Here is a 23,600-nt window from a genome sequence, read left to right as displayed (position 1 = left end):
CTGAGATCAAGACCTGGGCTGAAATTGAGAGTTGGATGCTCAGCCAACTGAGCTACCCAGGTGCCCCATCCTTATTCTCGAGATGATGTGTCTGTTAGGGAGTGTCTTTGGCTGCATGCAACAGAGACATGATTATGGTGGCTTAACCAAATAAAGGGGTCTTATTTTTTTCTGGAACCAAATCTGAAGTCAGTTTTACCAGGGCTAGTATGGTGGTTCCATGTGGCCACCAGGAACCCAGTCTCCCTTAATCTTTTCGTATAACCATGTCTAACCTGTGGCTATTGTCTATGTATTTGTTGCTTTTTGGTCCATGATGGTTGCTCCACTTCCAGCACTGATCAGAGTTCAGACAGGAAGAATGGAATAAGCAAAAGCCCTGTGCTGGGAGAGTGAGCCAAAGGTCTTTTTTAGGAGACCCATTAGCAACTTCCACTTTTATCTAATTGGTTAGAAGTGTTATGTGTCCACCCTACTTATAAGGGCTGCTAGGAGATGTAGTTCTTTTAAAATCTGGACACCACCCCAAGAAAAATTACATTTTAGTAAGACAGAATTCATTGACTATCATTTAGGCCACTAATGGTATCTCCCACAAATGGGAGAACTGAAATTCAGAAATTCAATTACTTGCTTGAGGTTGTTAAACAACTATTAAGTGATAAAGTTAATATTGGTAGCAAGGTCTGTCCAATACCATTCCACATTCCTTTTGCCACACAGTCCAGAAAACAAGTGATCTTTCATTTTAGGATCTTTGGGTTGGATCTTTCATGGCAGAATATGGACATGAGATTAAAATGCAGATGTATAGAATTTAAGGAGCAAGTAGAAGTAATTATATAGCTCGTTTGGGGATACAAATATAAAGTCCATTTTGATGAGAACTTTAGGATTCAATGAAGGAAAGAAACTGGGGAAAAGACTGGAAAGATGAGAGAAAACTTAAATGGTAGAAATTCTAGAAGGCCAGACTAAGGATTTTATATTTTGCTTAGTATGTGTTACATTTAAAGTCTTATTGAAATGATCCATTAAAGGAGCCCATTGAATCAAAAAGCTTTCTTAGGGGCACCTGGGTGGCTGAGTTGGTTGGGCGTCTGCCTTTGGCTCAGGTCATGATCCCAAGGTTCTCGGATGGAGCAGCCCTGCATCTGGCTGTCTGCTCAGTGGGGAGCCTGCTTCTCCCTCTCCCTCTGCCTGCTGCTCCCCCTGCTTGTGTGCTCTCTCTGTCAAATGAATAAATAAAATCTTTAAAAAAAGAAGCTTTTCTGAAATCTGGATGAAACTTTAAATTTCACAGATTTCTGAAGGTAGGTATAATGATCAAATGGAAGTGACAATTTTTTGATTACCATAATAAAATTGTATAACAAATTTTTGGCCTTGACTACTGTATCTATAATTGCTTTATAGAAACTGTTGGGTTGGGGCACCTGGGTGGCTCAGTCATTAAATGTCTGCCTTCAGCTCAGGTCATGATCCCAGGGTCCTGGGATCGAGCCCCGCATTGGGCTCCCTGCTTGGTGGGAAGCCTGCTTCTCCCTCCCCCACTCCCCCTGCTTGTGTTCCCTCTCTCGCTGTGTCTCTCTCTATCAAATAAATAAATAAAATCTTTAAAAAAAAAAAGAAACTGTTGGGTTTTTACATTTATGTTCTACAAAGACACTCTAAAATCTTAAAGATGGACTTTCATGTATTCAACAAAACAGACATATTTCCTGCCCTTTTGGAGCTTACATTCCGTGAGAGGGAGATAGATAAATAATAAACATAGTAAATAAGTACATATAAACATAAGCACATTATATATGTTTATATGTAAGTATATGTACTTAAATGTATTATTGTATGTATACTATATACTTATACATTAGGTTGACAAGTGATATAGCATAAAAATGGAGCAGAGAAAGAGGGACATATAGAGTTAGTATGGTAAGAGTTGCAATTTTTAAATAGGGCAGCCAGAATGGGCCTCATTGAGAAGGTACATGCAAGCAAATTCTTAAAGACAGCAAGAGGGTCATTCAGATACCATGCAGAGCCGTGCAAATAAGAGGGAACTGCAGGATTGGGCAGTATTCACTATGCCTGAAGGTCAGCAACAAGGCTAATGTGGCTGGAGTGGAGTGAGCAAGTGAGAGAATACTGGGAAATGAGATCAGAAAGGTAATAGGGAGTCCGATCATGTAGGATCCATCATCAAGATTTTGGCTTCTACTCTGAGCAGAAATGGGAAGCCATTGCCAAGTTTTGAGCAGAAGATTGACAACATAATATAACTTACCCTTTAAAAGGATCATTTTGGGGATGCCTGGGTGGCTCAGTCAGTTGAGCATCCAACTCTTGATTTCAGCTCAGGTTGTGATCTCAGAATCATGAGATCAAGCCCCACATGGAGCTCCATGCTCAGAGTGGAGTCTGCTGGAGATTTTCTCTCTCCCTCTACCTCTGTTCCTCCCCCCACTCTTTCTTTCTCTCTCTCATAAATAAATAAATAAATAGGTCATTTTGGCCATTATATTAAGAACAAACTTTATGGTTTATCTGTCTCTCCCCACTAGATTAAAACTTCCGGGGCAGGAATCTTTGTCTTTTTTGTTGTTGTTGTTGTTCATTGATATATGACAGTGGCAGATGCTTAGAGAATATTTTTGAATGAATGACCATCCAGATTTTAGATTTTAGAGTGTCCTTATAAAAAATGAAAACAACCTAAAGAGAGAAGGGAAAGTTGTTGAAATTTCTGAAGAAATACTTTTTTAATTATGTGAATCACCATACATTACATCATTAGTTTTTGATGTAGCGTTCCATGATTCATTGTTTGCGTATAACACCCAGTGTTCCATTCGGTATGTGCTGTCTTTTTGAGTAGGAGAAAGGGGATCTAGTATCTAAGTAAAGGGCTTGACTTTAGATAGGACCGTGGATACCTTATCTATGGATAGATGGCAAGGCAGACTATGTGGGTAAAGATGCTGGTAGGGGGGTAAAAGTGAGGGTGGAAATTCTCTTGATTGCTTCAGTTTTCTCAGTGAAATAAGAGGCAAGACCCTTAGGTAACTGTGAAGATGGGTATGTGGAGGGAAGCATATGGAGGAGAAAAGCCAGTATGAGAATAATTAGGCAAGGGAAATATAATATTAATGGGTCTACTTGATTAAGGGTTCATTTAAGGTTCATGTTCATAAATTGAAAATCAGATTAGTCAGCATATTTGTGTGTTTTTGTCCAATCATGATCAGCAGTGGCTGAGTGTTTATTGAGAACCAGACACTGTTACCTGCTGGCTATATGGAAAATTAATAAAACCTAATCCTAGCCCTATAGGGACTCACGGTGTAGTGGCAGACAGGTTTTTTTAAAGATTTATTTATTTTAGAGAACACACATGCAAGGGGAGGGGCGGAGGGAGAGGGAGAGAATCTCAAGCAGACTCCCTGCTGAGCTGGGAGCCCTATGTGGGGCTGGATCTCACTACCCTGAGATCATGACCTGAGTTGAAATCAAGAGCTGGCCGCTTACCCAATTGAGCCACCTAGGCACCCCATGGCAGACAGTTTTTTAATCAACTAGTTATAAAATTGTGTGATAAGTACTTTCAATTCAAACAGAGGAAAAAGCATTGTAAATCAAAGAAGTTCCAGGCTAGTGAACAATTCAGGTTATGGAGGGAACAATGGATTAGTCTAAGAAGGCAAAGATTGTGAATCACTTCCAAACTCTCACCTCCCAGTGTCCAATCAAAAAGGTATTATGTATAAACTTTGTATAATTCCAATCAGATCCTCTGCCTTGCAACTCATCTTAAAATAGATCCCAGAACTCATAAATATTGCACCTCTGACTTTCCCTGTGAGATCCTAAGACTATCCAGATAGTATTCTCCCGTACTGCAGTAAGCAAAAACCTCAGTTTTGCTTTATCAACAGGTTATTTTGGAGGTATTTTAAAGGAGCCAGCATTTGACGGTCTTGGAGGTCTTATCAAAATCTGGTCACCTTGGAAACAGCATGCTTTTCTGAGGCCTTTTGAGCCTCCTGCACAGGGTCTCTTCAATGACAGTGGTGAGGTAAGTTCATATTGGGTTTGAGCTCTGATTTCTAATTTTTTCATCAAATACCCCAAATGCTAAGTTTAGTTTTGTTTAGTTTGAGAGTGGTATCTAGGAATAAACTCTTTTTAAAAATTCATTGATTGATCAGGTTTGGAAAACTTTTATTTGGTAGAAATCTGCATTATTACTGTCAGTACTACTGTTTGTTTGTCCTTGTCATTTCTTCATTGTGCATCTATAAGAGGAAGTTCATAGGGATGAAAATGGGTGTAAATCCGTAGGTTCAGAAGGTTTCTCTTCAGACTGCCATCCTTTGGAAAAATTGTCTCAAATCATTTATGAAAGTTTTATGAGAATTTTGCCCACTCTTGTCCGTGAAAGTCTGGTTTTCTTTAGGAGGGAGCCCCAAGATTCAGGGTTCACATCTGGCTAAGTGTTGTCAGACTCATAGGTTTATCTTTAGTTTGGTTCTGTAGCCATTCTGGACTGGACTCCCACATGTTAAATGTATTTATGCTAGAATCAAAATGTGTCTTGTTTGCTTTATAAATGATAAAAGAATTATTTGGAATTATAGTTGGTTTTCGGGGGGAACTTCTGATATAAACAAAACTGTTCATTTGGGGAGGTACTTTGAAGCAAAAAGGAAGCAATATCCCAAACATACAGCTGTCTACATTTTAAGGCAAGAGGAAAATTCCAAAATATATTGAAGGGATTATGAAATTGCCTCCTTAAAAGATTCTTTGGCAAAGGCAAGAGAAAAATATGAAAAATTTAGAACTGTCTTTTCTAAATCCTTTCAAATCACAAGTTGAACGTGATCCCTTTATTCTTCTATTTCACTTCCTCCTCCCATGTTCCTACATTTCCCTCTGTTCTGTCTCTCCTTCTAACTTTTTCTCCTTCCCTTCAAAATGCCCCATAAAGAGATAGTTTTATTCCTCTAAAAGAGAAAGATGACTTTAGGGGCGCCTGGGTGGCTCAGTTGGTTAAGCGACTGCCTTCGGCTCAGGTCATGATCCTGGAGTCCCGGGATCGAGTCCCACATCGGGCTTCCTGCTCAGCAGGGAGTCTGCTTCTCCCTCTGACCCTCTTCCCTCTCATGCTTTCTATCTCTCATTCTCTCTCTCTCTGAAATAAATAAATAAAATCTTTAAAAAAAAAAGAGAAAGATGACTTTAATATAAGAAATACCCTCTCATTTTTATACTTAAAGTATTAACAATTACTGGCGTTTTTATCGTATAAAATCAAATTGTCAAGGGGCCTAAATTAATGTTTAAACCAGCTGTAATGACGGACGCCCCCTCCCTCTCCCTCATCCTCTTTTGTATGCATGTATGTCAAAATAGGTTTTCCTGCATCTCAACTTTCCCCTCTCTTTAATTAAGGAGAGATAATTAGTCTTTTACAATGATAATTTTGTCTTTGACTAAAGCTGGCTCCCTCTCATTTTTAATTTCTATTCCTCTTCTTTTCCCTCCCTAGGGAAACATTAAAGATTAATTGATGAAAACAATTATTCTGTCATTATGTGCTCAATCTAGTCTAATGAAGAATTTCTAAAATGGAAAAATCATTAAACTGTATTGTGTTTCTTTTTCTTCAAAATTGCTTTTAAGAGAGATTTCTGGTTAAAACTACAAGAAAAGGGCACCTGGGTGGTTCTTTTGGTTGAGCGTCAACTCTTAATTTTGGCTCATGTCATGATCTTAGGATTATGAAATAGCGCCCCACCTTGGGCTCCGTGTTCAACGCAGAGTATGCTTGTCCCTCTCCCTTTGCTTCTCCCCATGCTCGCTCACGCTCGCTCTCTCCGTCTCTTGCTCAAATAAATAAATAAACTCTTTAAAAAAAACTGCAAGAAAAGAAGAAAAAATCTTGGTTCCAAGATGAAGGGCTTTGAAACAGGATTTAAAGAGTTTTTTTAATTCCATTTATGAATACAAAGTTTATATGTCATGCAGAAAATGTTCATAAAATATTCCTGATAGAGGAATCATTGGACAAACTAGAATGAGTTCATCATACTGGTTTAAAGGATTAAAAAACAGTTCATCTTCCTGACTTTAATATATCACATTAATACTAACACAATATGCTAGTTTATACAAGAAGACTGAACATCTCATAATTTAAACTTTATATATTTCTTGCATTGGTTTTATGGGACAAAATATTATCATTATTTCTACAAATTATTTATGCTACAAAAATTTAGAGTCATGATTAACTAGATAAAATTGTAATGATAGATATCTTTTAGAAGTTTATAGTCTTATTTCTATAATATCAAAAATCTTAAGAACTTTATATTAGGGGCACCTGGGTTGCTCAGTAGGTTAAGTGTCTGCCTTCGGCTCAGGTCATGATCCCAGGGTCCTGGAATTGAGCCCCGTGTTGGGGCTCCCTGCTCAGTGGGGAGTGTGCTTCTCCATCTCCCTCTGCACCCCCCACTTGTGTGCTCGCTCTCTTTCAAATAAATAAAATCTTTTTTAAAAAAGAACTTTATACTTAACTAAAATGGTAATTTCTAGTTCCTTAGCTAACTTAAAGACCTTAGACAAAGGTTAAACTGAGTTAATTGATACATAATCTTTGAATACTTGGACAAAATCTAAAGAAAAAAATGAGTGACATTGGCCACAAAGCAGCTTTATTTTACTGTTATTCTTATATATTTAAAAATAGATACAGATTAGGGCTCCTGGCTGGCTTAGTTGGTAGAGCATGTGACTCTTGATCTCAGGATTGTGAGTTTAAGCCCCACATTGGGCTTAGAGCTTACTTGAAAAAAATAAAAATAAAATAAAGTAAAAATAGATTTATAGGATGTGAAAATGCTTTTGGAATTTTTTTTTAAAGATTTTTTATTTATTTATTTGAGAGAGAGAGAATGAGAGATAGAGAGCATGAGAGGGAAGAGGGTCAGAGGGAGAAGCAGACTCCCTGCTGAGCAGGGAGCCCGATATGGGACTCGATCCCAGGACCCTGGGATCATGACCTGAGCCGGAGGCAGTCGCTTAACCACCTGAGCCACCCAGGCGCCCTTTGGAATTTTTTTTTTAAAGTGGGCTCCATACCCAGCGTGGAGCCCAAAGTGGGGCTTGAACTCATGACTCTGAGATAAAGACCTGAGCTGAGATCAAGAGTCAGACACTTAAGCAACTGAACCACTCAGGCATCCCTGGATTTTTTTATATACATAGTCTCCTTAAAATTTATAAGGACAATAGGACAAACATGCTCATTAGAAAAATAATTCCTTATTTTCTGTTTTCTAGTTTAGTCTAGGGAGAAATAAGTTTAAATGGAGCAAGTAAGGGCGCCTGGGTGGCTCAGTTGGTTAAGCGACTGCCTTCAGCTCAGGTCATGATCCTGGAGTCCCGGGATCGAGTCCCACATCGGGCTCCCTGCTCGGCAGGGAGTCTGCTTCTCCCTCTGACCCTCTTCCCTCTCGTGTTCTCTATCTCTCATTCTCTCTCTCTCAAATAAATAAATAAAATCTTAAAAAAAAAATAAATGGAGCAAGTAAGACTATATTCTGTATAATTACAGAGAGATTGGAATATGTATGCAAAACCATGTGTATGGTTTGTTTCTTATATTGTTGCACTTTGTATGATACATCGATAGAATGCTCAAGTGCGCTTCTAAAAGCAGAGCATCAGCATTAACTCAGAGGCAGCATTCTGAAAGGATGGGTGCCATCCTTGAAGATGTAATATATGCCTTATTTCAGAGAACTCTGTATGTTGCTCTGCTCCTGACAGGAAGAATACACGGGTCCAGTCACCAAGGACAGAAGCAGGAGTAGCCCCGATGACATTCCCGATGACACACTGGGAGAGTTTCTGCTTCCCATCCTTTTAATTCTGGGCTCTGTAGGTCCTGGTCCCCAAAGGGAGCATACTCTTGCCAGGGGGAACACAAAGTTTTTATTCAACTATAAGATAAAGCTGCTGTCAGTACACTTTGATGTCCCTGTACCCAGGCACCAACAGGTAAGAAGAAGCACCAGTATACTGGCCGGGGTGATCAACCCAGATCAGCAGGAGGACATAGAACAGGGAGACTGCAGGTGGAACCCAGATGATTCATTTGGGCACCTTTTGGTATTTCCATGCCCCATTGTAACTGTGAATGGATGCATGCAGCAGTGTCAGCATAAGAACAATATGATTTCTCAGTCCCCTCAGGAATTAAGATTTGAGTCATACTGATGTGGGAAACAAAGGCAAAAGAAAAATTAAATTTCCTTACTACCTACAGCCCATTGACAAGTCCTTGAAACAAGCGGAGTGACATTCCTCTAGGAACTCAGCTACCTCAATGTTACACTTCGCTAAGGGCAAAAGGCAATCTTAGGCTGACCCCCAGGATCCTGTAAGTCTCCTCTAACATATAAAAATTCCTTTGGAAACTTCATCTCTACACCCCAAGATATATGTTGGCAGTCAGATATACATCTGAAGGGGCTCATGACTAAGGTGTTATTAGACAGTAATAGATGACCTTTTCCTAATAATAGCTTGCCCCCTCAAGGTTCTGGAAACCTTGCTTCCAAAATTTCTTAGAGACTTACACTATCCCTAACCCCCTCCCAACTTGAAAGTATATAATCACCACTCCTCATGACACCAGTGCAGCTCTTTCTGCCCATGGGTCCTGTCCCTGTGCATTCATAAAACCACCTCTTTGCACCAAAGACATCTCAAGAGTTCTTTCTTGGCTGTTGGCCCCGAACCCTAACATCTTTCCTACATCAGTACCACTAGTAAACCTCTAAGACCTGGTGAGGTAATGGCTGAGGGTGAGGGAAATTAGAATAGCTACTGGAAGTGGGAGAGCATGAACACCAGTTGTAACTCTAAAGGTCAACTCCAGTGTCAGAGGTTCCTTCTGAGTTTCCCCTCAGGAAGATAGACCCAGAAGAACCATGGAACACTGGCACTCTGACCTGTGGGAAGAGAGAAATCTGTTCAAGGCAAGAGGTAGGCCATGGCAGATATGAAAATGCGCCACTCAGAGCTCCTGCTGCAGATGGAATAATTGAGAAATGGTCCCAGCTGCTGTGCTCTGGATCTACCATGGTGCTTGTGCAGAAGCTGTGCTTCCCACAGGCTGCTCCCAGACAACGGCTGAGATGGCAGAAGTACAAAGATGGTCCCATTTCTGTGAGAAGGAGGACTCTGACTTGAGGTTTCCCCATCAGCCTTGCAGACTTTACTCAATACTAATGAGGCCCTTGCACTGAAGAACTGAAGTTTAGAACCCCCAAACCTCATAAATATCTCACCTTTGCCCTTCCTCCTCAGAGACACTGCTAAGATCTGTCAACGTAGTATTCTCCTTACTGCAATAAGCAAAAAACTTAGTTTTGCTTTATCAACAGGTTATTGTAGTGGTATTTTTAGGAAGATAGCACTCAATAGATAAAAAGGAACCATCATTCAAAAAGCAGAGGGAAGAGCTTCACAGGAGGAACAGTAAATGCAAAGGCCTTGACGTGGAAAAAAGGTATTAAAGGACAGAAAGGCCAATGTGGTTTTAGCTTAGAAGCAATAGAAAAGGTGGTATGAGATGAGGTCAGAAAAGTGCAGAAGGCCTTGGAGTCCATGGTAATTACAGTATCAATTTCATTCTCAGTAAAACAAAACCCATTAGAAGATTTTTAGTGGAGGAGTGATATACCTGGGTGTATATGTTGTAAAAGAATGTATTTTGGGGGACATGAATGGAAATGGGGCCAACAATTAGGAGGTTATTGGAATGGCACAGGTGAGAGCTTAGGTGATTTGGATCTAGAGTGATAGTGATACAGGAAGCAAAGAGAAATGTACAAATTAAGGATATATTTTGGAGATAGAATCATAAGGATTTGCTGATTGGTGGCTGTTGGAAAGGACATGTGGGGATGCATGTGAAGGAAGGGAAGGAATGAAGAATGACTCCCGCCAAGTTTTTAGCCTTGAGCAACTGTGTGAATGGTAGTGAATTCTACTGAGTTGAGGAAAACTGCGGGGAGGCATAGATTCAGAAAAGAAAAGCAAGAGCTCTTTTTTGGGCCTGGTTGGTTTTGACTTCCAAATGGAAATGTTAAGTAGGCCCTTAGAGGTTTAAATCTAGAGTTCAGGATTGGAGATAAACATTTTTGTGCTCTCTCAACATATGGATGGTAATGAGAAACTAAAGAACAGAGAGATCACCTGAGGAAAAAAAATGCAGATAAAGAAGAGAAGAAAAACTGAGGGTTCTAGAGGGGAGGGGTGGGGGGGATGGGTTAGCCTGGTGATGGGTATTAAAGAGGGCACATACTGAATGGAGCACTGGGTGTTATACGCAAACAATGAATCATGGAACACTACGTCAAAAACTAATGATATAATGTATGGTAATTAACATAACATAAAAAAAAAAAGAGAGAGAAGAATGCCCAGGATCTAGCCCTGAGGCCCTCCAACATTTAGCTTAGTTAGAGAAGGAAATACATCTAAGAAGTTAAAAGGAGCACCAAGAATGCTTAAAACAGGTAAATTGAGTCCACTTTGGAATCTGTGAGGAAATGTCGAGGCAGGAGGCATCTCAGATTAGATTAGTTGCTAATTAAAGCAATCTCTTCAATTCCTTAGTTAACAAATACATATTCAGTGTATACAATGTATTATAACAGAGGTGTCCAAGAGACATTACAATATAAGGTGGTAAGTCCTGTCTGAATGGCCCTTAATAAACCATGTTTATATATAAACACTCCCCTACAAGTGAGGCATATCAGATTTTTAGACTTGATTGTAAAAATATTTCAGAAAAGTCTGTCTTTCTGCTTTCTAGTCTTTTTTTTTTTTAAGATTTTATTTATTTATGAGTGAGAGAGTGCACAAGGTGGGGAGGGACAGAGGGAGAGGGAGAGGCAGGCTCCCTGCTGACCCCAAGATCATGACCATGACCAGAGCAGAAGGCAGACACTCAACAACTGAGCCACTCAGGTGCTCCTGTTTTCTAGTCTTTTTAAACCAACTACCTTAAACTTTCAATTTTTATCTTCTTTATACATTATTCAATTTTTAATTTACGTGTCATCCTTGCGCAGGGGCCATGCTAATCTTCTCTGTATCGTTCCAATTTTAGTATATGTGCTGCCGAAGCGAGCACTTCAATTTTTAATTTAATAAACATTAAACTTTTTTACTTATTTTGCTTTTACCTAAAATATGGTTAGGTGGCAGTAATAAATTCTGCCTTTAAAGAGATGATTAGAATTATATAAATATATTAACTATCTTAGGAAGACCCTTCCTGTCTTTTAAGATTTGATTAATATTTGAAAATACATTGTAATGCTTTGATATTCTTCAAAAATAATTTAACCAAAGGATATAGGAAAGAACAAAACAAAACAACAACATCTAGCTTGTAGTAGCTATAAAACAATTTGTGGCTTTCAGAGTAACAGACTTCTGTATCAGTTGCATAATAGTGATTATTTATTCATGGAGTCTTTATTTCCATGGAAACACTGAGATCATTTTAATTTTTAATTACACTAGAGTTTACAGTTCCATAGATTTTAACTCTGTAGTAGCAAGTACAGAAGCTAGAGCTTTACCCATTTCCACTTTAAAAAATATAAAGGAGGAAGAGAGGGTTTAAAATGATCATGAATTTCATTTAGTACAACGTTTAGCTGTATAATTTCTCCTAAACCAGCCCTGCAATTTTATGTCCAATTAATTCTTTGATTTTTGTCTCTACCCTTTGACTAAAAGTGTTTTCACAGGAAATAACTACAGTGTGAAATTCAGCAATGGGTGCTGTTAAGTAGTTTGTGAGATATCTAAAGTTGTTGTGAAGTAGTAGAAGCAGAGGACTAGATCTGCCACTTAGCTGAATTAGGTGAATCACTTTATTTCTCTGGCCCTCGATTTCTTCCTCTGCAACCTGGGGACTGACGTTGGATGATAGAATTCAGTGGTTCTCTGAAATAGCTTGGCTATGTGGTGCCCAGGACCTGTGGCAACTATCCCCATGGGCCCTACAAATATGTTGATATTTCTCATGATAGGAGTATTTCTCAACAGGGACTGGAAGCAGAACATTAATAAAAAGCTATTAAGTGGAATAATTTGTTCACGAAGTAGGTCTGATGAAGATTTTATAGATACGAAATCTTTTTTTTTTTTTTTTACCCCCTTTCTAAATCATTAAATTTCCTGATATATAAGTTTTACAGATTTGGTTCCTATTTGATCAGGTGATTTTCAGAGTGGAAACGATGTTACTGTAGTTGTTCTAATTTATTACTAGTTGTTGTTAATCTCTTACTGTGCCTAATCTATAAATTAAAATTTATTATAGTTATGTATAGGAAAAAACATGGTATGTATAGGGTTTAGTATTATCCATGGTTTTAGGCATCCATTGAGGGTCTTGGAACATTTCTCCCATGGATAAGAGAGGATTACGGTAATTTGTCTTCTTTAAACATAATTTGGATCATATGCAGTTATAAATCCTACTTTTTAAAAAAAAATGAACACTACATTGTATTAAAGGTTTCTTCAAAATGTTTTTAATTGATGCATTATATTGCATAACATGTTTTTCACATCTATGTTATTCATCCTCAGATTGTTGAAAATTTAGATATTTTCAATATTTTTAATGCCAGGGCGCCTGGGTGGCTCAGTTGGTTAAGCGACTGCCTTCGGCTCAGGTCATGATCCTGGAGTCCCGGGATCGAGTCCCACATCGGGCTCCCTGCTCAGCAGGGAGTCTGCTTCTCCCTCTGACCCTCTTCCCTCTCATGCTCTCTGTCTCTCATTCTCTCTCTCTCAAATAAATAAATAAAATCTTTAAAAAAAATATTTTTAATGCCAAATATTTTTTGTATAAAAGTCAGTTTTTGCATCTCTGACTACTATGTTTTTGGTTTGGATTCCTACACATAAAATAACTGTTTGAACAGCATAAGCATTTTTACTCTTGGTAATATTATCAAATTTTTTTCCATAAGTGTTTGTCTATCTCAAAGTAATTTTTGATTGTGCATTTAATCACGTCCTCGTGAGAATTAAATACGATAATTTAAAGACTTTTCTAATTTGAAATACCTTTTGTTCAGATTAACATTTTTTATTAGTGAAGTGTTTTCATATCCACTAGCCCATTTTTATATTGCAATTCAGTTAAAAAATCAATTTCTGTTGGCCTTGTATTTTAAAAAAGTTAAAAAACATATCTTTTTTTATTTTTCATTTTTAAATTTTTTTTGAGATCTTTGAATCATTTGATTTATTAAATCAATGAAAAACATTTAGGGAAAAGCAGTAGGAAAGAGATGGAGAAAGTTAACTCTCTTAGTTTAGGGTGTAAATCAGTGTAATCAGTGGAAGAACTGCCCGATGTGAATCCTGTGTTATGTAATGTTTGTAAATCCTACCTTTCTCTCGGCAGTCCTTTGTTTATTTTTTAAAAACATGTTTATGGGATCATTGTTTTTCTTTTATTACTCGAGTAGATCTCTAGTTGTAAAAGATTCAAATATGGAAGCATACATAGGAAATTACTTCCTCCCTGACACACTTCCTTATAGATAACCATTATCAACAGCATTTTAAAGTACAGTATTCCTATTCTTATTCTACTAATATGTACATATCTCCATATTCTTTAAATATGTATATATAAATATACATGGATATATATATAAATGTAAATGGATCATATAATACCTACTATTCAGAATCTTAGTTTCTTTACCTAATAGTATGTCATCAAGAGCTTCCTTTTTCTCCCTACAATCTAAGAAGCATCCTTTCCCTCATTATATACATGACACATGATCATAATAAAAAATTTGATTAAGATATGAAAGATGTTTTTAAAATAATAAAAATCACCTGAAATCAGTCCAGAGATAACCACCATTAATATTTCGGCAATCATTCTTTCATGCATCTCTTAATAGATCTTAAGTAATTAATGTTTATTCTGACACCAACTGGTATACTGCAATTCAGTTCTAGCATTAACCACTCAAAGTTAGCACAGACCATACAAATTTAAAGGCATGGTCTCCAACAAGACTGCCCCTACTTCAGATACCAGTCAAAAGTGGGGTCCCCAGGCCACCTGCATGTCCAGCTGCCTACAAATCTGGGGCAATCCCATGACCCCTGAAGGTTTGATAATTTGCTGGAATGACTGAGAACTATACTTAACAGGGCGCCTGGGTGGCTCAGTTGGTTAGGCGACTGCCTTCGGCTCAGGTCATGATCCTGGAGTCCCGGGATTGAGTCCCGCATCGGGCTCCCTGCTCAGCAGGGAGTCTGCTTCTCCCTCTGACCTTCCCCCCTCTCATGCTCTCTCTCTCTATCTCATTCTCTCTCTCAAATAAATAAATAAAATCTTAAAAAAAAAAGAACTATACTTAACAATTACTGTTTATTAGAAAACTACAAGACAGAAACAGCCTAATAGGAGACATTTAAGGTGAGGTCTGGGAGAGTCCTGAATGCCGAGGTTCCCATACTTTTTTCCTCATGGAATCAGGGCACTTCACCCTCCCATCATATCAATGTGCTCACCAACCAGGAACGACCACTGAGCTTCATGACTGGAGCTTGTATTGGAGTTTCATTACATAGACACAATTGATTAAATCATTGGCCTATGATGGAACTCATTCTCCAGCCCCCTCCTTTTCCCAGAGGTCAGGAGGTTGAGTTGATATCATGTGACTCAAAGCCCCAAAATTCTAATCACATGGTTGGTCTTTCAGGCATGGCCAGCTATCCTGAACTATCCTGAAGGTATCTAGGGCCCACCATGAGTAACCTCATTTGCATAAATTCAGATGTGATCCAAAGGGCTCATGAATAACAGAGACATTCCTTTTACTTGTGAAATTCTTAGTTTACTCCCAGGAACCAAAGACAAAGGTGAGTTAAATTCTTTATTATACAGAAGTGTCATATATAGTTTGTTTTTTATTATAGATGCCTATTTTTGTCTCTGACTTCTTACTGTGTCTATCTCATTTTTTCCCCAAGGCTACAGTATGAAACTTAACATGTTTTATATTTTAATGTATTAACTCTGTCTATAAGTAGTTCTTTTTCCCATTTTCTAGTTTGCCCTTTAATTTGGTAATTAAAATGCTTAGTCCTATGCATAGTCCTTCCCCTTTAGACAGTAAATAAATATCTAAACCTTTTTACAGCTTTTAAGTCTTTTTTTCCCCCATATATTGAACTTATTTCAGTACAGAGTACAGGTAAAATTTAAATGGAGTTTTGGGGTTTTTTTGTTGTTGTTGTTGTTTTTTTATAAGTAACCAATTGTCCCAACACAATGAATTTTCATTTTTCAGATTCACCCTTGCCAGGAGTGGGTGAGTTGTAAGGAATTACGGGTTTGATATGTTGTGAGGAAGGTATTATTATCCCCATTTTTTAGATGAAGACAGATTCAAAGTGATTGAATAATTTTCCCCAGTTTATCTGGAAAGGGCAGAATTGTCTATCTGAATCTGAAGCCTAAAAAACACATTTATTAAATACATTTTTTTGAAAAGTGCATTTAATAGCCAACATTTGAGTCACGTGTAAGTACCAAATGACTTAGTGGGTCATGGCTAGCTATCTGGAAAGTCAGAGCCTGTCCTAGCAGCACTCCACAAGAAGCTGGATCAGAGGAGACAGATCCAAGATGTCAGGAAACCCCTGACCAACTAAGGAGGAAAAGGCTCCAAACCCTGCTTCTAAGAAATCCTTGCCTTGAGTAATGAGTATGCCACCCCCTAGTCAACAACTGTCACTAAAAGATAGAAACCCAAACTCAAGAGTCACAGCTCCCATGCTTGTTCTTTCTTTCTCACTCTCACTCTCGCTCTCTTTTTTCAATTCCAGTATAGTGAGACATACAGGGTTATATTATTTTCAGGTGTACAATGTAGTGATTCAAAAATTCTATACATTACTCAGTACTCATCATGGTAAGTGCGCTCCTTCATCCCCATCACCTATTTCACCCATCCCCCCACCTCCCTCCCCTCCGGTAACCACCATTTTCTTCTCTATAGTTAACAGTCTGTTTCTTGGTTTGTCTCTCTCTTTTTTCCTCTTTGTTTGTTTGATTTGTTTCTTAAATTTTACATATGAGTGAAATCATATGGTATTTGTCTTTCTTTGACTTATTTCGCTTAGCATTATACTCTCTAGCTCTATTCATGTTGTTGCAAATGGCAAGATTTCATTCTTTTTTTTTAAAGATTTTATTTATTTATTCATGAGAGACAGAGAGAGAGAGAGAGAGAGAGAGGCAGAGGGAGAAGCAGGCTCCCAAGGAGCAGGGAACCCGATGCGGGACTCGATCCCAGGACCCTGGGATCATGACCTGAGCCGAAGGCAGACGCCCAACCATCTGAGCCACCCAGGAGCCCAAGATTTCATTCTTTTTGATGACTAATATATATATATATTAGTCATTTTATCACCCCTTATTTTTCCATTCATCTGTTCATGGACATCTGGGCTGTTTCCATAATTTGGCTATTGTTGAAAATGTTGCTATAAGCATCAGTGTTTGTATCCCTTCAAATGTATGTATGTATCCCTTCAAATCAGCATTTTTGTATCCTTTGGGTAAATACCTAGTAGTGTGATTGCTGGATCATAGGATAGTTCTATTTTTAACTTTCTGAGGAATCTCCGTACTGTTCTCCAGAATGGCTGTACCAGTTTGCATTCCCACCAGCAGTGCAAGAGGGTTTCCCTTTCTCTGCATCCTTGCCAACACCTATATCCTTTGTGTTGTTGATTTTAGCCCTTCTGACAGGTGTGAAATGATATCTTATTGTAGTTTTGATTTGCATTTTCCTGATGATGAGTGATGTTGAACATCTCTTCATGTGTCTTTTGGCCATTTGTATATCTTCTTTGGAGAAATGTCTGTTCGTGTCTTCTACCCATTTTTAATTGGGTTAATTTTTTTAGGTGTTGAGTTGTATAAGTTCTTTATATATTTTGGACACTAACCCTTTATTTGATATGTCATTTGCTTTTTTTTTTTTTAAAGATTTTATTTATTTATTTATTAGAGAGTGAGAGAGAGAGAGAGAGAGAGAGAGAAACAGCATGAGAGGGGAAAGGGTCAGAGGGAGAAGCAGGCTCCCCACTGAGCCGGGAGCCCGATGCGGGGCTCGATCCCAGGACTCCGGGATCATGACCTGAGCCGAAGGCAGTCGCTTAACCAACTGAGCCACCCAGGCACCCCGATATGTCATTTGCTAATATCTTCTCCCATTCTATAGGTTTCCTTTTTCATTTTGTTGACTGTTTGCTGTGCAAAAAGCTCTTTATTTTGTTGTAGTCCCAGCAGTTTTGTTTTGTTTTGTTTGCTTTTGTTTCCCCTATCTCAGGAGATGTATGTAGAAAGATATTGCTATGGTTGATGTCAGAGAAATTACTGACTGTGCTCTCTCTTCTAGGATTTTTATGGTTTCAGGTCTCACATTTAGGTCCTTACTCCATTTTGAGTTTATTTTTGTCTATGATATAAGAAAGTGGTCCTGTTTCTTTCTTTTCATGTAGCTGTCCAGTTTTCTCAATACCATTTGTTGAAGAGATTGTCCTTTTACCATTGGATATCCTTTCCTACTTTGTCAAAGATTAATTGACCATATAGTTGTGGGTTTATATCTGGGTTTTCTATTCCATTCCATTGATCTATGTGTCTATTTGTGGTACAGTACCATGCTCTTTTGATTACTAGAGCTTTGTAATATAACTTGAAATCCGGAATTGTGATGCTTCAAGCTTTGGTTTTCTTTTTCAAGATTGCTTGGGCTATTCAGGATCTTTTGAGGTTCCATACAAATTTTAGGATTGTTCATTCTAGTTCTGTGAAAAATACTGTTGGTATTTTGATAGGAATGTTTAAATCTGTAGATTGTCTTGGGTAGTAATGACAGTTTAACAATATTTGTTCTTCCAATCCGTGAGCATGAATTGTCTTTCCATTTCTTTGTGTTATCTTCAATTTCTTTCATCAGTGTTTTATAGGTTTCAGAGTACAGGTCTTTCACCTCTTTGGTTAGGTCTATTCTTAGGTATCTTATTATTTTTGGTGCAATTGTAAATGAGATTGTTCTTAATTTCTCTTCTGCTGCTTCATTATTGGTGTATAGAAATGCAACAGATTTCTGTACATTGATTTTGTATCTTGCAATTTTACTGAATTCATTTATCAGTTCTTACAGTTCTTTTGGTGGAGTCTTTGAATTTTCTATATGTAGTATCATGCCATCTGCAATAGTGAATGTTTGCTTCTTCCTTAATGATTTGGGGCCTTTTATTTCTTTCTGTTGTCTGATGGCTGTGGCTAGGATTTCCAGGCCTATGTTGAATAAAGTGATGAGAGTGGATTTCTTTGTCTTGTTTCTAACCATTGGGGAAAAGTTCTCAGTTTTTCCCCATTGAGTTTGATGTTAGCTGTGGGTTTTTCATATAAGGCCTTTATTATGTTGAGGTATATTCCTTTTAAACCTACTTTGTCGAAGATTTTTATCATGAATGGATGTTGTACTTTGTCAAATGCTTTTTCTGCATCTATTGACGTGATCATATGGTTTTTATCCTTTTTCTTATTGATGTACTATATCTCACTGATTTATTTGGGAATATTGAACCACAGTTGCATCCCAGGAATAAATCCCATGTGATCATGGTGAATGATTATTTTAATGTTTTGTTGGACTTGGTTTGTTAGTACTTTGTTGAGGATTTTTATATATATGTTCATCAGAGATACCGCCCTATAGTTCTCTTTTTTTGTGGTGTCTTTATCTGGTTTTCGTATCAGGGTGATAGTATATTCACAGAATGAGTTTGGAAGTTTTCTTTCCTCTTCTGTTTTTTTGCAATAGTTTAAGAAGAATGGATATTAACTCTTCTTTAAATGTTTGGTAGAATTCTCTTGTGAAGCCATCTGGTCCTGGATTTTTGTTTTGGGGGAGTTTTTTTGATTACTGATTCAATTTCATTGCTGGTAATCTGTGTGTTCAAATTTTCTATTCTTCCTGATTCAGTTTTGGGAAGTTATATGTTTCTAGGAATTTTTTTTTTTGCTTTAAATTTTTTATTGTTATGTTAATCACCATACATTACATCATTAGTTTTTGATGTAGCGTTCCATGATTCATTGTTTGTGTATAACACCCAGTGCTCCACGCAGAACGTGCCCTCTTTAATACCCATCACCAGGCTAACCCATCCCCCCACCCCCCTCCCCTCTAGAACCTCAGTTTGTTTTTCAGAGTCCATCGTCTCTCATGGTTCATCTCCCCCTCCGATTTCCCCCCCTTCATTCTTCCCCTCCTGCTATCTTCTTCGTCTTTTTTTTTTCTTAACATATATTGCATTATTTGTTTCAGAGGTACAAAGCTGTCATCATCAAGACAGTATGGTACTGGCACAAAAACAGACACATAGATCAATGGAACAGAATAGAGAGCCCAGAAATGGACCCTCAACTCTATGGTCAACTAATCTTTGACAAAGCAGGAAAGAATGTCCAATGGAAAAAAGACAGTCTCTTCAACAAATGGTTTTGGGAAAATTGGACAGCCACATGCAGAAGAATGAAACTGGACCATTTCCTTACACCACACACAAAAATAGACTCCAAATAGTTGAAAGACCTAAATGTGAGACAGGAGTCCATCAAAATCCTAAAGGAGAACACAGGCAGCAACCTCTTCGACCTCAGCTGCAGCAACTTCTTCCTAAAAACATCGCCAAAGGCAAGGGAAGCAAGGGCAAAAATGAGCTGTTGGGATTTCATCAAGATAAAAAGCTTTTGCACAGCAAAAATGTTTCTAGGAATTTATCCATTTCTTCTAGGTTGTCCAATTTGTTGGCATATAATTTTTCATAATATTCTCTTATAATTATTTGTATTTCCTTGGTGTTGGTTGTTATTTCTCCTTTCATTTGTGATTTTGTTCTCTTTCCCTCTCTCTCCCTCTCTCAAGCTCATCTGCTCTCACATCTCAAGAGTATACTTTCACTTTAATAAACTTTCCTGCTTGTGTTGCTCCTTTGCTGTCCTGTGTCTGTCTTTGAATTCTTTCTTGTGATGAGAACAAGAACCTTCAGCAACCTCTTTGGGATGGGCTGGGTCAAGGTCCCATGGCCTGGGGTCTCCCAAGTTCACTTGGCAACAATTTAACTTATATTTACTTTACCTGGTTCCAAAATGTGATAATAGATAACATTGATTGAGTGCCAGATGCTTTATATTCATCAGTTAATCCTCACACCTGGCCTGGGTATTATTATCCCTATTTTATGGAAGAAAAACAGGTAGATTAAGTACCTTGCCCAAGATTATACATAGCTAGGAAGCCAAGAATCAAAGATCTAAACCCAAGACTTTTTTTCCCCCAAAGTCTGTGTTACAATCAGATTTAACTCTAAACAATTTGTGAACTATTAAATTCACCATATGGAAGAGTATACTCTTGCCAACCTAGGGTCTATAAATTAAAAGATAAGGGACTGTAGGATATGCATTAATATATTAATTGTGGTTTTAATTTGCATTTCCTTAAGTGCAATGAGTTTGAGTACCTTTTCAATATTTGTTCACCATTTGTATTTCCCTTCCTGTGAATGGCCAATCCAAACATTTTGCTCATTTAAAAACTTAGTTTCTTCTCAAGAAACAAGAAAGGTCTCAAATACACAACCTAACTTTATACCTAAAGGAGCTAGAGAAAGAACAGCAAATAAAGCCTAAACCCAGCAGGAGAAGAGAAATACTGAAGATTAGAGCAGAAATCAATGAAATAGAAACCAAAAGAACAGTAGAAGAGATCAACAAAATTAGGAGCTGGTTCTTTGAAAGAATTAATAAGATCGATAAACCCCTGGCCAGACTTATCAAAAAGAAAAGAGAAAGGACCCAAATAAATAAAATCATGAATGAAAGAGGAGATATCACAACCAACACCAAAGAAATACAAACAATTATAAGAACATATTATGGGCAACTATATGCCAACAAATTAGATAATCTGGAAGAAATGGATGCATTCCTAGAGACATATGAACCAGCAAAACTGAACCAGGAAGAAACAGAACACCTGAACAGACCCATAGCCAGCAAGGAAATTGAAGTAGTAATCAAAAATCTCCCAACAAACAAGAGTCCAGGGCCAGATGGCTTCCCAGGGGAATTCTACCAAACATTTAAAGCAGAATTAATACCATTCTTCTGAAGTGGTTTCAAAAAAAAGGAAAGAAAGAAAGAAATGGAAGGAAAACTTCCAAAATCTTTCTATGAGGCCAGCATTACCTTGATAGATCCCAAAACCAAAGACCCCACCAAAAAGGAGACTTACAGACTAATATCCCTGATGAACATGGATGCAAAAATTCTCACCAAGATACTAGCCAATAGGATCCAACAGTACATTAAAAGGATTATTCACCACAACCAAGTGGGATTTATCCCTGGGCTGCAAGGGTGGTTCAACATCTGCAAATCAATCAATGTGATACACTACATTAATAAAAGAAAGGACAAGAACCATATGATCCTCTCAATAGATGCAGAAAAAACATTTGACAAAGTACAGTATCTTTTCTTGATTAAAAATCTTCAAAGTGTAGGGATAGAGGGAACATACCTCAATATTATAAAAGCCATATATGAAAAGCCCACAGCAAATATCATTCTCAATGGCAAAAAAACTGAGAGCTTTTCCCCTAAGGTCAGGAACATGACAGGGATGCCTATTATCATCACTGTTGTTCAACATAGTACTAGAAGTCCTAGCCTCAGCAATCAGACAACAAAAAGAAAGAAAAGAAATCCAAATCGAGAAAGAAGTCAAACTCTCACTCTTTGCAGATGACAAACTCTCACTCTTCCACTCTATGTGGAAAACCCAAAAGATTCCACCCCAAAATTGCTAGAACTCATACAGGAATTCAGCGAAGTGGCAGGATATAAAATCAATGCACAGAAATAAATTGGATTTCTATGCACTAACAATGAGACAGAAGAAAGAGAAATTAAGGAGTCAGGCCCATTTACAATTGCACCCCAAAACCATAAGATACCTAGGAATAAACCGAACCTAAGAGGCAAAGGATCTGTACTCAGAAAACTATAGAACACTCATGAAAGAAATTGAGGAAGACACAAACAAGTGGAAAAACATTCCATGCTCATGGATTGAAGAACAAATGTCACTAAATGTAGGTAACATAGGCTACCTAGAGCAATCTACACCTTCAGTGCAATCCCTATCAAAATACCATCCACTCTTTTCACAGAGCTGGACAAATAATCCTAAAATTAGTATGAAACTAGAAAAGACCCGAAATAGCCAAAGGAATGTTGAAAAAGAAAACCAAAGCTGGTGGCATCAAAATTCCAGACTTCAAGCTTTATTACAAAGCTGTAATCATCAAGACAGTATGGTACAGGCACAAAAACAGACAGAAACCCAGAAATGGACCCTCAATTCTATGGTCAACTAATCTTTGACAAAGCAAGAAAGAATATCCAATGGAAAAAGACAGTCTCTTCAAGAAGTGATGTTGGGGAAATTGGACAGCCACATGCAAAAGACTGAAGTTGGACTGTTTCTTTACAGCATACACAAAAATAGACTCAAAATGGAGGACAGACCTAAATGTGGGAGACAGGAATCCATCAGAATCCTAGAGGAGAACACAGGCAGCAACCTCTGTGACCTCGGCCACAACAATTTCTTGCTAGACACATAGCCAAAGGCAAGGGAAACAAAGGCAAAAAATGAACTTTTGGGACTTCATCAATATAAAAAGCTTTTGCACAGCAAAGAAACAGTCAACAAAGCCAAAAGACAACCAACAGAATGGGAGAAGAATATTTGCAAATGTCTTATCAGATAAAGGGCTAGTATCCAAAACCTATAAAGAACTTACCAAACTCAACACCCAAAGAACAACTACTCCAATCAAGAAATGGGCAGAAGACATGAACATTTCTCCAAAGAAGACATACAAATGGCAAACAGACACATGAAAAAGTGCTGAACATCGCTTGGCATCAGGGAAATACAAATCAAAACCACAATGAGATACCACCTCACACCAGTCAGAAGGGCTAAAATTGACAAGTCAGGAAACGACAGATGTTGGCGAGGATGCGGAGAAAGGGTAACCCTCCTACATTGTTCGTGGGAATGCAAGCTGGTGCAGCCACTCTGGAAAGAAGTATGGAGGTTCCTCAAAAAGTTGAAAATAGAGCTACCCTACAACCCAGCAATTGCACTAGTAGGTATTTACCCCAAAGATACAAATGTAGTGATTTGAAGGGGCACCTGCACCCCAATGTTCATAGCAGTAATGTCCACAATAGCTAAACTATGGGAAGAGTCCAAATGAATGGATTGACAGATGAATGGGTAAAGAAGATGTGGTGTGTATACACACACACACACACACACACACACACACACACACACACACACACA

General features: G+C 38.0%; 1 protein-coding gene and 1 non-coding gene across 7 annotated transcripts in view; one reads left to right on the top strand and one right to left on the bottom strand.

Annotated features, from left to right (window-relative positions):
• The window catches only part of CARF (calcium responsive transcription factor), a 90,698-nt gene extending 70,196 nt beyond the window's left edge, over positions 1–20,502 (top strand). For all 6 annotated transcript variants that reach the window (XR_012374573.1, XR_012374575.1, XR_012374574.1 and 3 more), the window contains 4 exons: positions 3,939–4,078; positions 7,840–8,070; positions 14,850–15,009; positions 19,503–20,502. The gene's annotated coding sequence lies outside the window, so the exon portion shown is untranslated. The remainder of the gene's footprint in view (positions 1–3,938; positions 4,079–7,839; positions 8,071–14,849; positions 15,010–19,502) is intronic.
• LOC112808215 (U6 spliceosomal RNA) lies at positions 11,116–11,221 on the bottom strand. Its single transcript, XR_003204303.1, has one exon. It is a non-coding gene; the product is annotated as a U6 spliceosomal RNA (small nuclear RNA).
• Positions 20,503–23,600: the final 3,098 nt, after the last annotated feature.

This window comes from Callorhinus ursinus, unplaced genomic scaffold (assembly GCF_003265705.2).
Source record: "Callorhinus ursinus isolate GAN/ISIS: 27379988/994484 unplaced genomic scaffold, GSC_fseal_2.0 scaffold2, whole genome shotgun sequence".
NCBI lineage: Eukaryota > Metazoa > Chordata > Mammalia > Carnivora > Otariidae > Callorhinus > Callorhinus ursinus.
The sequence above is the reverse complement of the archived record's forward strand: the minus strand, read 5'-3'. Positions and strand labels throughout refer to the sequence as shown.